Below are 14,788 nucleotides of genomic sequence, written 5' to 3' on the forward strand. Positions count from 1 at the left end.
TATCAAAATCTCTGTTCTTCAAAAATTTTTATAAAAATATTTTTCAAACTCTAGTTTGAGGATTTTTCTTTTAGCATAGTAGATGACTTATTGGTAAATTACTTTTTTTATAAATATAATTGTTGGTTACAAAATGATAGAAAACGGTTTTATTCATGAATAATTTGTTTTTTAATATATTAACAATTATAACAAAAACATGAAATTTATTATTAGTTTAATAAATATTTTAGATACCATTTTTATCATGTGTATATAATTAAGGAGTGAGTAATTACTATATTTTTAGCCCGTTTAAGCCAATTTTTAGCCTGCCTAAAAATTTGTCTAAACTAAGTTTTTATCTGAAAACTATCACTTTGACTTTCAGGGTTTTTCTACAATTAAAATTTGCAAGATATTTATACAAATTAAAACGCCTTAATATTAACTGGTTTTCTCCGACAAGTAGCTGAAAATTGAGCCAAATTAGCCATTACTTTTTATAAAAATTATTGTTAGACAACGGAGCCACTAACCTTTCGAAAAAAAGAGAAGGGGAGGGTCATTTTCTAAAAATGGAAGAAGAGGAAAGTATAGTACTTAATCATAAAATATTCTAAAAAAAATCATGAGGTTCACCAAAATTTTAACTGGGCACTACTATGGTTCCAATATTTTTATTTCCAAGCTATACTAATTTATATTGGTCGTACTTTTTTTTAATTTTAGAATGTAGACATATTTAAGTTACAATGTTTTACTTACAGTTATACTTTAGAATATAAGGCTTATTTGTATCTAATAAATTAATTAATTTGTTTAAATTAGTGTTCATACAAAATAAATATTATATATTTATGCATACTTCTCTCGGATGTAATTGTGAATTTATCGAATACTAAAAAAAGTGTATTTTATTTGTTTATATTCTATTAAATAAATTATATTAAAATACCACGTTCACGGATAATTACGGTTCTTCCTATAGGGGAAAATAATTATATTTGCATGATATTCCTATAGCCATTATGAGTTATAAATATATACACCATAAAATCACCTATTTAAATTGATGTTAAATTTAATTAAAAAGATTTTATATTAAAATATAATGGTAATGTATGAAGTCAGTGGTTATAAAAAAAATAATAATCAATCTTTTTTTAGACTAATTTTAATTATGCATTTGTTTTAAAAGATAATTTTTGTTGAAAGAAAGAAATAAATATTTACTAAAAATATATGTTATATTATTAGAAACATTATTTTATTTAATAATATTAAATAATTATTTAGTTATATTTAAGAAATATTTTAGATCACTTGCCGACGAACATTATTATTTAATTTGCACTATTCATACATTCAATTTTATTTTATTTGACTAGTATTCTAAATTAATAAACTTATTTATATTTAAAATTTCAATTTATTTTTCATTCAAATTTAATTTTTATTTTTAAATATATACTTTTACTTTTTATTAAATTTGATATTTTTTAATTCAACTTCCTGCCTACCTTTATAATACAAGTAGAGAACGATAATTAAATAAAAAAAACGAATGAACTTGAATAAGGGAGATAATGGATTATATATGATCGAAGGTAAATATAGGGGAAATGCAAACTATAAGGATATATATATCATTGTATTGGAATATATAATACAAACAAAAAGAACTATAAATAATATAAAAAATAATTACCCAGAGATATTTTTAGGGTGCCATTTACGCCTTCTATATATAGATTTATACAAATTATTTTATATGTCGTAGTTATAGCTATTCAAAATTTTAGATAATAAGAATTTCCACGTAGCCGTTTGGTATCTTTGAATTTACACAATTTATTTGGAATCTTTTAAATGGGGATTTCGATTTGTTATAATTTCCTTATTGTTGCATAATATTTTATTGTAATTTTAAATACGAAGCCTTTAGCTTCAATTGATTGACCTGAAATTAAATAGAGATTTTTGTATATTATTGTAATTTTATATACGAAGCCTTTAGCTTCAATTGATTGACCTGAAATTGATTTACGATATATATGTTAATAGAGATTTTTGTAAAAAGAAAACATATAGTCGAAAAAACGAAATAATATATATATTTTTATTAAAAATTACATATAATTTTTTTACTTTAAATTCAATTTCTATATGAATAAATCCTTGATAATTTTCCTCCTGTTTGCTCAAATTTTCTGCGAATCACAATAAACACATTCTAATAAATATTCTGTTTAGCGCAAACATTATTCTTTATTTGCGACACTTATAATAAAAACCTTTCCTACAGGAAGAATCTCCTTATATAGTGCACCTTCACATAGTAAAAATTTTCTTTCGCTAACACCTATTTATAATAGAATCTCTTTATTTATAATTATCACGTTTTTATATATCAGGCTTCGCTGTTTGAATTAAAGGAGTATTTTTTTAAATGCGAAAAAAGAAATTACCAAATTTTTTGCCATTTTTTAACTCAAAATAAACGATTACCAATTTGTACAATCCATATATATTGTTTGAAGAAAAAAATCGCAAACCCACACGCTTTAAGTTGACTTCACTATTATATTACTACCTATTAGAAACACCTATTAATAATGTACAAATACTTATAATGAGCTTCCTTTTATAGCGACTATAATCATAATTAGTATCTCTTTATAATGACTCCTTATACCGACCATTTATAGTGTCAATATTTTTATGTTGAGCATCGTTATAATGATTGCCTCATTTCAATAAACTATCATTTTATTGATCATTTCATCCTAAGAGCACTCCTTTCGAAATGGTCCTTAAAATTATTTTTAATTGTAAGTCTCATATTGTAATGTGTGAGAACTTTATTATAGCGTATGGTTCTTATAGCAGTAGCAAGATCTAGTTATAGTGACTACATCAAAAGATTAGTAACCAACCTCTTTGATTAGTATATAAATAGGTAGCATAGTAAATATATGATGTGGTTATTTATCATGAAGATGATCGCTATTATAAAAAGGTGGTAAGTATAGGGGATTTCTATGCAGAGACGCTTTAAATGGAACTCACTATAAAAGGGTTGTTAGGGTGACTCAACTACATCTCATTAGTTATCTATAAAGGGCGCAAAAAATTTGCTAAATCTAAAGAGATGCTCAATATAAAACAGATTCACTATGAGGATCACTAAAAAAAATAGGTAAAGACAATCTATTAAGCGATGTGGTTATTATAAGGAAATGATTATTACCTATTTACAGGGCTGCCAGATGTTCTATATAAGATTTTATATTTAAAAAATTTGGGAGGGGGGGGGCATAATTTGCATAGCCTTCGTCCCAGCTCCCTACCTCCTTATAACTTACTGTCATTCTCATTTAAAAAAATAAATCTAAGCTATTCACCTAACATATCATACAAACATTGGCTAATTGATTAGCAAAAATAAATGACAATTAACAATAATTAATAAGTGATACCCTCTTCAAAAGATATCTCAAGGCTGAGGTCAAAGATGACATTTTCTAGGTAAAATCTTGATTCAGTTGGTTTTAAAACAACAATCATAATTTTAATCAATTATTTATTTATTAATTATCTAATATAAAAACTAAACTAATATATAAAAAATTTTGATTTTTAGTATAAATATAATTTAATTAACAAAAAATAAATAATAATTAATTACCTCTATTATTTAAATATTAGATTTTTCATTTGTTATAATTTAGATGAAATCTAATTTTTTGAAATTAAATTAAATATTTATAATCCTTATTGATAAATTGATTAAATTTTTGAATCCTAATAGTAACTCTATTTAATTAACAGTTCTATTTCTAGTGTCACCAGTATGAACCTGTTTCTCTTTTGTTACGAGCAGTTTTTATTGATATTAGAAATGCAACTGAATGGGGGACTTATACTATTTAGGCAATCTTTAACGCAGATGGTGACGTTGACTCAGCAATGGTGATCAGAATAAGATATACATGAAAGAAATTAAGAGGGATATCTTCAATTCTAACATAAAAATGTCTCATTAGCTTTGAAGGAAAAGGTGGATGCAAGCTGAATATTTTGTTTGATGTACGGTCATGGGCGATATCAATGGCAGCCTTGGTCACTTACCAAAATATATTTTGATTTTTTTTTATAAAATGAAACGTAAGTGAATTGTTACTATTAAAATGATTAAATCCTTATATTCTTAAAATATTCCAAATAATCTTTAGGATTCAACTTTCAATTTTTATTAAAGAATTTCGAATTCTGAGGTATTCTGGATATCTAATACATATACTAATAAAATTATTTTAAATTCTATTATATGCAATGACATAAAATTTTAATACTATACAAATAATCTTAAAAAGATCCCAATTAAAATAGTACGCCATTTTGATTACATTTGGTAATATATACAGCCGTGGTAACATTTTATTTGGGAGAGGTTGTCACCTTATAGTAAATTTGAATTGATTTATATTTTTTAAATGAAAAAATGCATTACCCACGCGTTTCACTGTAATAGCTTTATCACAACAAATTTCAATTATAATTTTTTTATCATATATTTTAAAATCAATTTATAAGTTCTCTCGTTTTTTAAAAATTGAGTTTAAAATGTATATAAAAAATATGACTTTGTTAATTAAAAATTCATCTACCTGAATTAAACATGTATTTATCTTTGGTAGTTACTTTATTCAAAAAAAATTATGTCATAAAAATAAATATAACAGATTAATGTTATTAAGCGCCTCGATTTAAAAAAAACGGATAAATTAATATTTTAAAAATATTACGCAAGCCTGGAGATTTTAGTTATAGATGACAGAAAGGTTTGGACATCTCTTAGCGAAATCTCGAAGCTTGCATAGCAATTTTTGGCTAAAATATTGGGTTATCCGTTTTTAAAAATCGAGCCATTTAACAAAAATATAAATGATACAATAAAGTAGAGTCGAAAGATGGAACAATAAATTAAGAATAATGTGTTAAAGTTACAAATGGGGTAATCAGGCGTTACACCTAATAATTTAGCTTTTTTTCTTTAAATCTATTAACGATCCTATGCATTCGGCTAAAAAGTTCTCTTTAATATTTAATAGATATCGCTTATAAATTTCATTTCCTTTCTTTTGTTGAAAATTTAATTTTTGAAACTTCAGTAAAACTGAAATTCTATAGCTAATAATCTATATTTTAATAATTGATTTATCTGTTAAAATTTAACTAATTAAAATTATAAATATTATGTTTTTTTTGTTTTAACACTTATATGACGTATACTAATTTAAAAAATTCACAGAAAATTGAAAATCTTAAACTTATTTAAAACTTTTCCTAACTCGATATGAATCCCACATAATATAAAACATTTATATATGATAGAGCGAGATAGATTTTTAAATGGGAATTATTGCTATATAAGACTTAGAAAGTTTTTTCTAAATCTTAAGAAATCAATTAAGTTTTGCCATTTTTAGTATTATCCTAAAATGAATCTAATTACATTTAAAAGCAAATGAGCCAACAAATATATTTTACCTTTAGGTTTCTTATTTTGCTCTATAAAAAGGGCTGTACAATTAATTTATTACAATTTTTATACTTAGGTCAAGGGTAAGTGTTTTATGAGACAATTTAGCTCCTATTGTACAAAATTATATTATTGTTCTTTAAAAAATAACATTTAATAATTTACTTATTCCTATCCACAAATTTGAACCTTAAAATAATTTTAAATAATATGATATTAAGAGTGAAACCCTTATTAATTGGATATACTTTCTATGTAATACTCCATCTTATTTAAGTAATCTATAAGAAATAAAAAATAATTAGTATATAACTAAAAAGCCTACCATTTAGATAACTTCCAATATTTTCTATAAAGAAATAATATATAACGTCAATATTACATGGTAAAATTGAAAAAACATATCAAATAATTATTAATCAACTGTTTATGTCTTTGTCATAAATACATAGGCTACTTTCTCAAAATTATTTATAAAATACACTTCTGATTAGGTATTGTAAATGCCGTTTTAATTTAATCTCGTGGCGTTTAGAATATAGGAATTACATTCTTGCATGATTTAATTATCCCTTTCGATGATTTTAAGATATAATATTTGAATATTTTTTAGATTCATTATTATTTGTATTTGAAGGACTCTTATATTTATTTAAACATTAGGGGCCCCCACAAAATTTTAATTATTTTTTTATACCATTAAAATTAGAGATAATTGTGGATAGTGTTAGCTTAAAAAAAAGTAATTTTAGATAAAATGTTAGCTAAAAAAATATAAAAAATTATTTTAAGATCCCTGAGATTGTAAAGGCTAGCGATGCCACCACATTGTTCTAATAATTTATATTGTTAATATTTTTAATAAAAAATAATGAATTTAGTTTTGTTATTTACGCTTTATTTGTTTTTCATTTAAAATATTTAAGTAACTTATTGCTTTGCTGTTCATTTATTTTCAACTAAAAAGTAAATTGGCTAGTTTAATGATCTTCATATTTTTGCAAATTTATTTACATTAATTAACCATATGAAAAAATATGGCTAATATTATTCGATGAAAATAAAATTTACGTTTCCTATAAGTTTGTCATTTGTTCAAATATTAATAGCCCATTACAAATTTCAGCGGGTAAAACTAGACTTTCATGCGATTTCTGCTATTGGTGATAAGTTTGTGATGAAAGATGACAGAATAATGATGTCCTTATTTTCAAAGACAAATAATAGTAACTGCTCCAATAATTAAATCCACCATAAATAATTTATCAAGAGAGTGTTTAAGTTTTTAGAAGTGCCATATAAACTCTTGAAACCTTTGGGATTATTCAGAAAAATGAAACTAACACAGTGGGATCTCAAGTAAGACAGATTTTTTTTAACTTCTCTTTATATAGATTTAGCTCAACTCTCAATATAAATCTTTGCATTTTATTTTGTATTATAAAGTAGAGAAATAAATTTACATTCCAATTGACACTACAGTTTCATCTTATTAATTCCATTAAGGCTTACAATTAGACTCTTTTTCCACCATTATAAGTTGAGTAAACTATTTTATATCTTAATACAAAAATTATTGAACAAAATCTTACAGTTTTCAAAGTTTCTCAGACTCTTTATATAATTCTCCTAGAAATCCTCCTGGTAAATTAGAATTAAAACTTGGACGCTGGACTTCTGATATCTTAAAATATTTTAAAATAGCTCTGGTTCCGGCTCCTAAATATGACCCTATTTGAGGGTTCCAAGTTCTAGTTTCAGTTCCAAATTTCAATTAGAATATATTTAAGCAAAATGACATCAAATAAAAAGAAAATTTTTCTTATTGAATCAATAAAACACGATTTTATAAAAAAAATTTCTTTCTTTCTTTCTTCCTTCCACACATAAAAAAATTTCCTTTATTAGTAATATTAATTTGTAAAACCTTGTTCTTGTAAGGTACTTAACACAATGTCATCTGTGAATGAATAATATATATGTAATTTAATTTCATGCTTTATGAATTAATATACTTTCATCTTTGCAAATGATATCGTCTGGGAATAATAATTTTTTAAATCAAATTTTTCATAATCATGCAATATATAAAGGTAGTTTACTATGGTCATGATTTTTGCTACATATTATCATATTCCGATCTAGTCAAAAGTAGAAAAATAATTACGAATAAAAAAATTAAAGACTATTTACTTAAGGCTTCCAGGACTAGATTAATAGTGCAGAATTTTTGATAAATATTAAAATTTAGATTTATTTGTTAATAGTTACTGTTAATACACTCATTAATTACAATGAGAGCTGATAGAAACGCAAAAATTTTATACATTTTTTGATTTTTTTTTTAAAATATTAAATTTGATAATACTGCAATTTCCAAATTTCTATAAAAAAAATAAGATTAATATTCTGTTATTACATTATAATTATATAAATATAAATTTTTTATTAGATATAAAAGTATTTTAGATTAATAATATGAAATCAAGGATGAATAACATAATGAATAATATAATAAATAATAAAAATAATTAATTAGATTTGTTCAATATAATAAATAAATTAATTAAATTTGTATAATTTAAAAATTTTATAAATATAATATATTATTATCGTAGATGCCTCTACACTGCTGAGATAAGCTATTTATATTTTTAGAAGGCGAGGTCAAAGGGATTTAAATTTGATAAAAAAATTATAAATACTAAAAAAATAAAGATTGATAAGTAAAATAAATTTTATAAAATTGCCTAATAATAAGGTAATTATAGAGAGAGAATTAGGGATAGATTATAGGGTTTTCCTTTCTAACCAGAGCTGTAATAGTATTTTCAAATAGGAAAAAGGGAGGGAAGGGGGGTTCTTGTATATGGAAGGAATGAGGTAGAAAATTAAGATTAAAGCGTAAATTTAAAACATAACTCATATTTTTCTTCATGTCATACACATTTAATGAATAATTACAATTATTTTTTAAAAACCCCCTTAGATTTAAAAAAAAATTCTTAGTGATGATGGGAATTACGGTAAATGAGAATAAAAATTCTGAACTCCATCGTAGTCTGTAAGGATCGTAATCAGAAAATTTCGTTGAGGTGGGAAGGGGGAGTTCGAAGATAATATTTTAATAAAACAGAAAAATATGTTTAGTTTTGTTAAACTATAAGATTACAAAATAATATTTAAAAAATATTTATTTATTCTTTTACTATATTTATACCACAATTTATAGTATTCTAATTTGCGTTGTCAAATTAATTGATATATTATTTTCAATTTAAAATATAACTAAATTTCACAATCAGTCTATTCTAATTAACCATTTAAATAATACAATTCATTTTATAATATGAATTCTAATTTATAATCAAAATTTGCATACAACATAATACATAGGTAAGAAAATTAATGAGGTTCAACGCTATATGCCATAACGTTAAATCGTCATGCTATATTTTTTAAAATATGGTTGAACTTACCTACCCTCAGGACAAAATTTTTATGAACAAAAATCGAGATTTTTCTTGAAGTATATTTGTACCAAAATGTTAATAATTAACATAATCAAATTTTGAGGCATCCCCCACTTTAAAATAATATTATTATGTATGCCAAATCGGGCAACTGTCCCAATGAACTAAATCTCAAATATCAAAATATTCTAACTTCTCCTCGAGATAAATTTACTTCTAAGGTGGTATTTTTCTTGCAAACAATTACTTATGTGTAAAATAAATATATTTATGGAAGAGCATTAAATAGATTTTGAAGGGCATTTCTACCATTACTCCATCCTGTATATGAGCTTGATTAACATTTATATATTATGCAAATGTTTATATTTAAAAAAAAATAGCAAAGAGGATTAAACATAAAATTCTCATAAGCCAGGGCCGTCTCCGTGTCTATGTGAATAGGGGTTAGAGAGGGGTGAAGAATTTGGGTAAAGAAGTGACTAGTTTTAGCCGAATATTCCCCAACAAAAAAAACATTACAGAGCTGTATATGTTATCAAAAATAAAGATTATTAAAGGTATATAAAAGATGTTTGAAGTATGAGTTCCTATTTGTATTGCACAAAGTTTTTTTTTTTAATTGTATACTTTTTTTTTCAATTTAACCATTGCTTGTGAATTTTTTTTTTATTTAAGTCACAAATCAATAGGAAAAGTGAAATCTAGAAAAACCTAATAATTTATAAGAATTTAATTTTAATAATATTTATTTTAGAGTTTAAGTGTTGTTTAGGTCAAAGCCAAAATCATATTATGTAAGCCTGGTAATATTGCTCATATGTAAAAGAAAATGGACCTTTATTTAACAAATCTCGAGGCCTACATAATGTTATTTTGGCTAAAATCTTAATCGACCCGTGTTTAAAAATTAATCGAAATTAGCCGTTTAACACTACTAAATTTAAACAAATAATTTACGAAAATTTTTAACAATATTATATTACTACATATTTCAAATTTAGTTTTTAAATTCTTGAATATTTTATTCATCCAATTTTGAATAAACAATAATATGTAATCTATATTACAACTAAAATAAAATATTTAATATAGGAAATAATAATTTGCTGAGTAAATTTATAAAAAAAATAATTTAAGAATCGTATTCTCGTTTAAGTCTTCTAAAATTGACATCTTTTATTTTTAAAAAAAATATAAATAGAGAAAAGATAAAAATATAAATTTATATTACCTATAATTGATTGGTTATTTTTGATAACCAAATTTATCTAATCATATATATATATATGAGAATTCAATGATTGTAAAAGTTTACAAAATCGTACTTATTAAAAGCATCCCATTTTACTAATAAACCTTTTCCCATTTTCTTTCATATATATATTATCTCCATTATAAACTCCGCCACTTTATTATTTTTTAAAGATTAATCAGCAAATCAATTAATTCACAATATATTTTTCCATAATCGAATTATTGGTTTCACTTTTATAAAATATCTATAATAATATATATCAACAACATATGCATGGACCATATCACCCTGAATTCCCAGTTAACGAAGAGACAACGTATATAAAAATATAGGATATTTTGTAAACTTCGCAGCTTATTTTGTATTCATCGCGAATTAACTGTGAATGCAGGGTTACATTTTTATAAAATATGAGTATATTATTTACCAACCAATCAGAATTCTTGGATTTACTAATAACATAATATAATATAAATCCTATACACCCATAAATTATTTGATTGTCAATGATGATAGATAAAGATAAATATAGTCTACATCTACGGAGCGATCTAATAGCAAACTAATATTATATAAAACTTGAAATCTAAATGTTTAGTCGTGGATTTATGAATCAACTCCAAAAAATTTTCAATAGGATTAAGTCATGTCGGCTATGCAATTTTGTCTATATTACAGCATTTGTATTTTTTTTTGCTGCTGATTAATAAGCTCTTGAAATGTACTAATATAATATTAAATCTTATAGGATATTGCGAAAATGATGGGATTGATTTAGAATAATTGGATAAAAAAGACTTATCAAACATGGATGAGAAATTCATTTTTGAATATTTTGAGTATTAAATAATAGGAGTTTCTCATACTAACTATTGGTAATAGAATGAATATTTTAATATTAAAATAAAATTTATTAATTGTAATTGGTAAAAATTTATAAATGGTTTATGATTTGTAAAAAAGTTTCAAATGGTGTAAAAATTTTTTAAAAAGTACACAAAAAATTTGCAATACAAATGAGGGACTAACGAGTATTTTACGAATACGAAGTTTTGGCTAATAATTTTTTTTAAATCTTTAAAGCATATCAATTTTATAATGACTGTAAAAGATAGGAAATAAAATAAAAATGAAAAGATCAAAGTAAATTATTTTTTATAAAAATTTGGCATTTCATAATAATAATAATATCAAATACAGACAGTATATAATTTATATTTTTATAATAAATTGAATTTTTACGCACAAATAAACCTAAATTTTAATATAAAAGTGTATACACATTACCATACCTGATATGATATAATAAGTAGATTAGCAACCAATCTCCTTTGATTAACTTATAATATATATTAAACACATTTTATTTTAATACCTTATCTAGTCCAGTACTGTTAATGTCTGGCAAGCAATTCTAGGTTTAGGGTTTGCAAGGTAAAATTTTTTTACAAATTTTTTTAAAAATGAATTTGATACAAAATTTTATAATAATACGGGAACTGTTTTTTTAAATTTTAATTAGTGTTTTAACCTATAATGAGTGACATTTTTAAAATATAACGGCCTAATTAATTAGTTACTTTTGAAGTTACTTATTAAATATATTTCTAATTATATGTATAAGAAATTGTAAATTATATTATTTTTGTCCTATAATAACTAATATACTTAATTTCTCAGAGTCGCATTTTTTTATAACTAAAATAGAGGAATTAATTTTCATGGAACTATTAGAGCTAATTTTTGCTCTAGCTGCCTATGCTGTTTCACAAGAAACATCTCGAATAATAAAATATATAAGAATCGCCATGAAAAGAATGATTTTTTAATCCATTTAAGGAATTATTTAAATGACACAATTCTATAAATATATAAGAATGAATATTTCTATCTCTAACTATATTCAATATGATTGCATCATTTATGCGACATATATATTAGACATAAAATAAATTAATATTTACAATCGTTATTTAGAAAATGTGGCATGCTTAAAATCTTTATATCTTCTTTTTAATCTTAATTTCTTCTAACTCTATTGAGCCAGCTATTAAGCAATAAGTCAAAGTTTATAAACTTTTTCTAATAATTTTTATTTAAAATAATTCTTCTTTACATAACTCAATCTCATTAAATTCTTATTTCTTTGGTATTTTAAAAAATTAATACTCGTTTAAATATTCCAAGCCAATTAACAGAAATCAGATCAACACAGTTATTCATCTTACTTATGATTTCACAGCCTTTTACTCACATACCAACAATATATCGATGGGAGGGGAATCAAATCTGCTTCTTTGAATGACTAATTTTAATATATATTCTAAATTATTATTTTATATTTTTTTTCAATACTTTATATTATAATCGTGCAATGCAAATAAAAAAATAAATGTATTTTCTTTAAATAAAGTTTTCTCGGAATAATTTTGAAACTATCTATAAATAAGGAGTGAGGCAATAAAAAAAAATTGATTAAATGAGCTGGATTTCAGGTTTTTGACAGAGATAAAATTCTTTTATTGATCCTGTATTTTGACCGATATTTGTCTGCCCAATTATTGACTAGACCATGAGCTTGGACCACAAATAATAAAAATGGTCTTGATATCTGTTAAGAAATGACATTGATTAGAGATGTCCACGTTTTTAACCCATTTCAATTTTTCCGTGGCTATAAAAGTTTTGCTTAAGTTTTATGGAGTCAAAGGGTCAGTGCAGGAAATTGTCAGGAAAAAAACTGATGAGTTCCGCCATCAAATAAACTAAAATGGCTATCAAAATGACCCCTATAAATATTAAGCGAGAAAATTTATTATGAAATTAAAACATGATAATTAAAATATTGTAATTTAACCATTTCTGATATGCATAAGTTTCAATAAATAGCTGATTTGAGTCTCTATTAATTTTGATTAGATAAAATTTTATATCAGTAAGATGGGTAAATTTTATTAAAAAGACATGAATAGTGTTTTATTTTTATAAGTATGTGTTATATAACAATAACGATGGTAAGAAAAACGGTTTTAAGTTATAATTATTTTATTCAAAAACTAAAAAATGTTACTAAAAATAAATATAAAATAAGGTATATATATATACGTATTATAATAAAACAATTTAAACGAAATATATATTTTAAGGCTATAATAACAATTTAAGTTAAATAAAAAATCAATCAATCAACATTCCCCTTCTCTGAAAATTCTTCACATAATCCATCTGAGCTGTCGTCAAAAATTTATAGTTCAAATGGTGGTTCATTTTGATTTTTCAAGTCATTTATAGTCGTTTTAATCGTTGGCTTGATAATATCGTTCCGAGTATGCTGGCTCGTCGTCAAGTTTCGTCGTTATCATTGTCAATTTTACAAAATTGTTATTATCACCAATTGTAAAATTATCATTATTAAATAGGATTTCGGAATATATGAATAATTAGCGAATCGATCAAATTTGGATGTTAGAATAATATAAGGATGATAAATCAACAAGATTGTTAGATAATATTGTTAGCGTTTTTTTATTTTTTATATATATTTTTTAATAAAAGATGATAAGATACTCTCTGTTCAGAAATTTAAACTTTATGCACTTATTTTTTAATTTAAAAAGTATTTTGAAATAATAATTATTCATAAGATTGTTTTTAGTAAATAATTTTTTGAGCAAATTTTTAGAAAAAGATCTCTTCATCCCATCCTTGAGTAGGGGAGACCGGGGTAAAACGATAGGCATTTTGCATATTTACCATAAAAATTTTAAACAAGAGTCTGTAGCCCCATCTCTCTTCTACAAGATAAAAAAGGTGTAGCCCTCTACCTATAATATTTTAAGAGCTATGATTAGTTATGTAAAACTACTCATTTTCGCCATTTTACCCTGGGTACAGGGTAAAATGGATAAGCACTAGGGTAAAGTGGTTAAAATAATATTTGACACATATTTATTGTTTTATTTAACAAATATTACAAATTTAAGATTTATTTATGATTTTTATTTAAAAACTAATCGATACAATAAGGACATGTAAAATAATTATCATAATTAGCACATTTAGAATGTGCCCATTCAAGGCACATTGTACATTTTAGCCCTTCATCGCCCTCGCGACTATTTTTATAGTTTTTATTACAAATAACACATAAACAATTATTTTTTGATATCTTTTTTTTCTCTGAATTAATAATTTTTTTTTATAAGGTGTAGATGTTAATATTTCTGAATTCTTTTTTTTAGTATCCGATGAAATATTGAATAATTTTGGAATAGGTATTATAGATGAAGGATTGAATACTTTATTATAATTTTTTGAGCATGATGGTAACATATCATGATAAGGTTCATCAATATCATCTTGAACATTTTCGTTCAATAATATAGATAAATCACTATCATTATTTTCAGTCACTGTAAGATTTTGAGTCACTGTAATATTTTCATCATTATTTTAAAATTCAATATTTGAGTTAGCATTTGAATTATTACAGCAGATATAATCTTGTTCTGTAAATATATTTGGGTTTAA

This window comes from Gordionus sp. m RMFG-2023, chromosome 4 (assembly GCF_954871325.1).
Source record: "Gordionus sp. m RMFG-2023 chromosome 4, tfGorSpeb1-WG-v2, whole genome shotgun sequence".
NCBI lineage: Eukaryota > Metazoa > Nematomorpha > Gordioida > Chordodea > Parachordodidae > Gordionus > Gordionus sp. m RMFG-2023.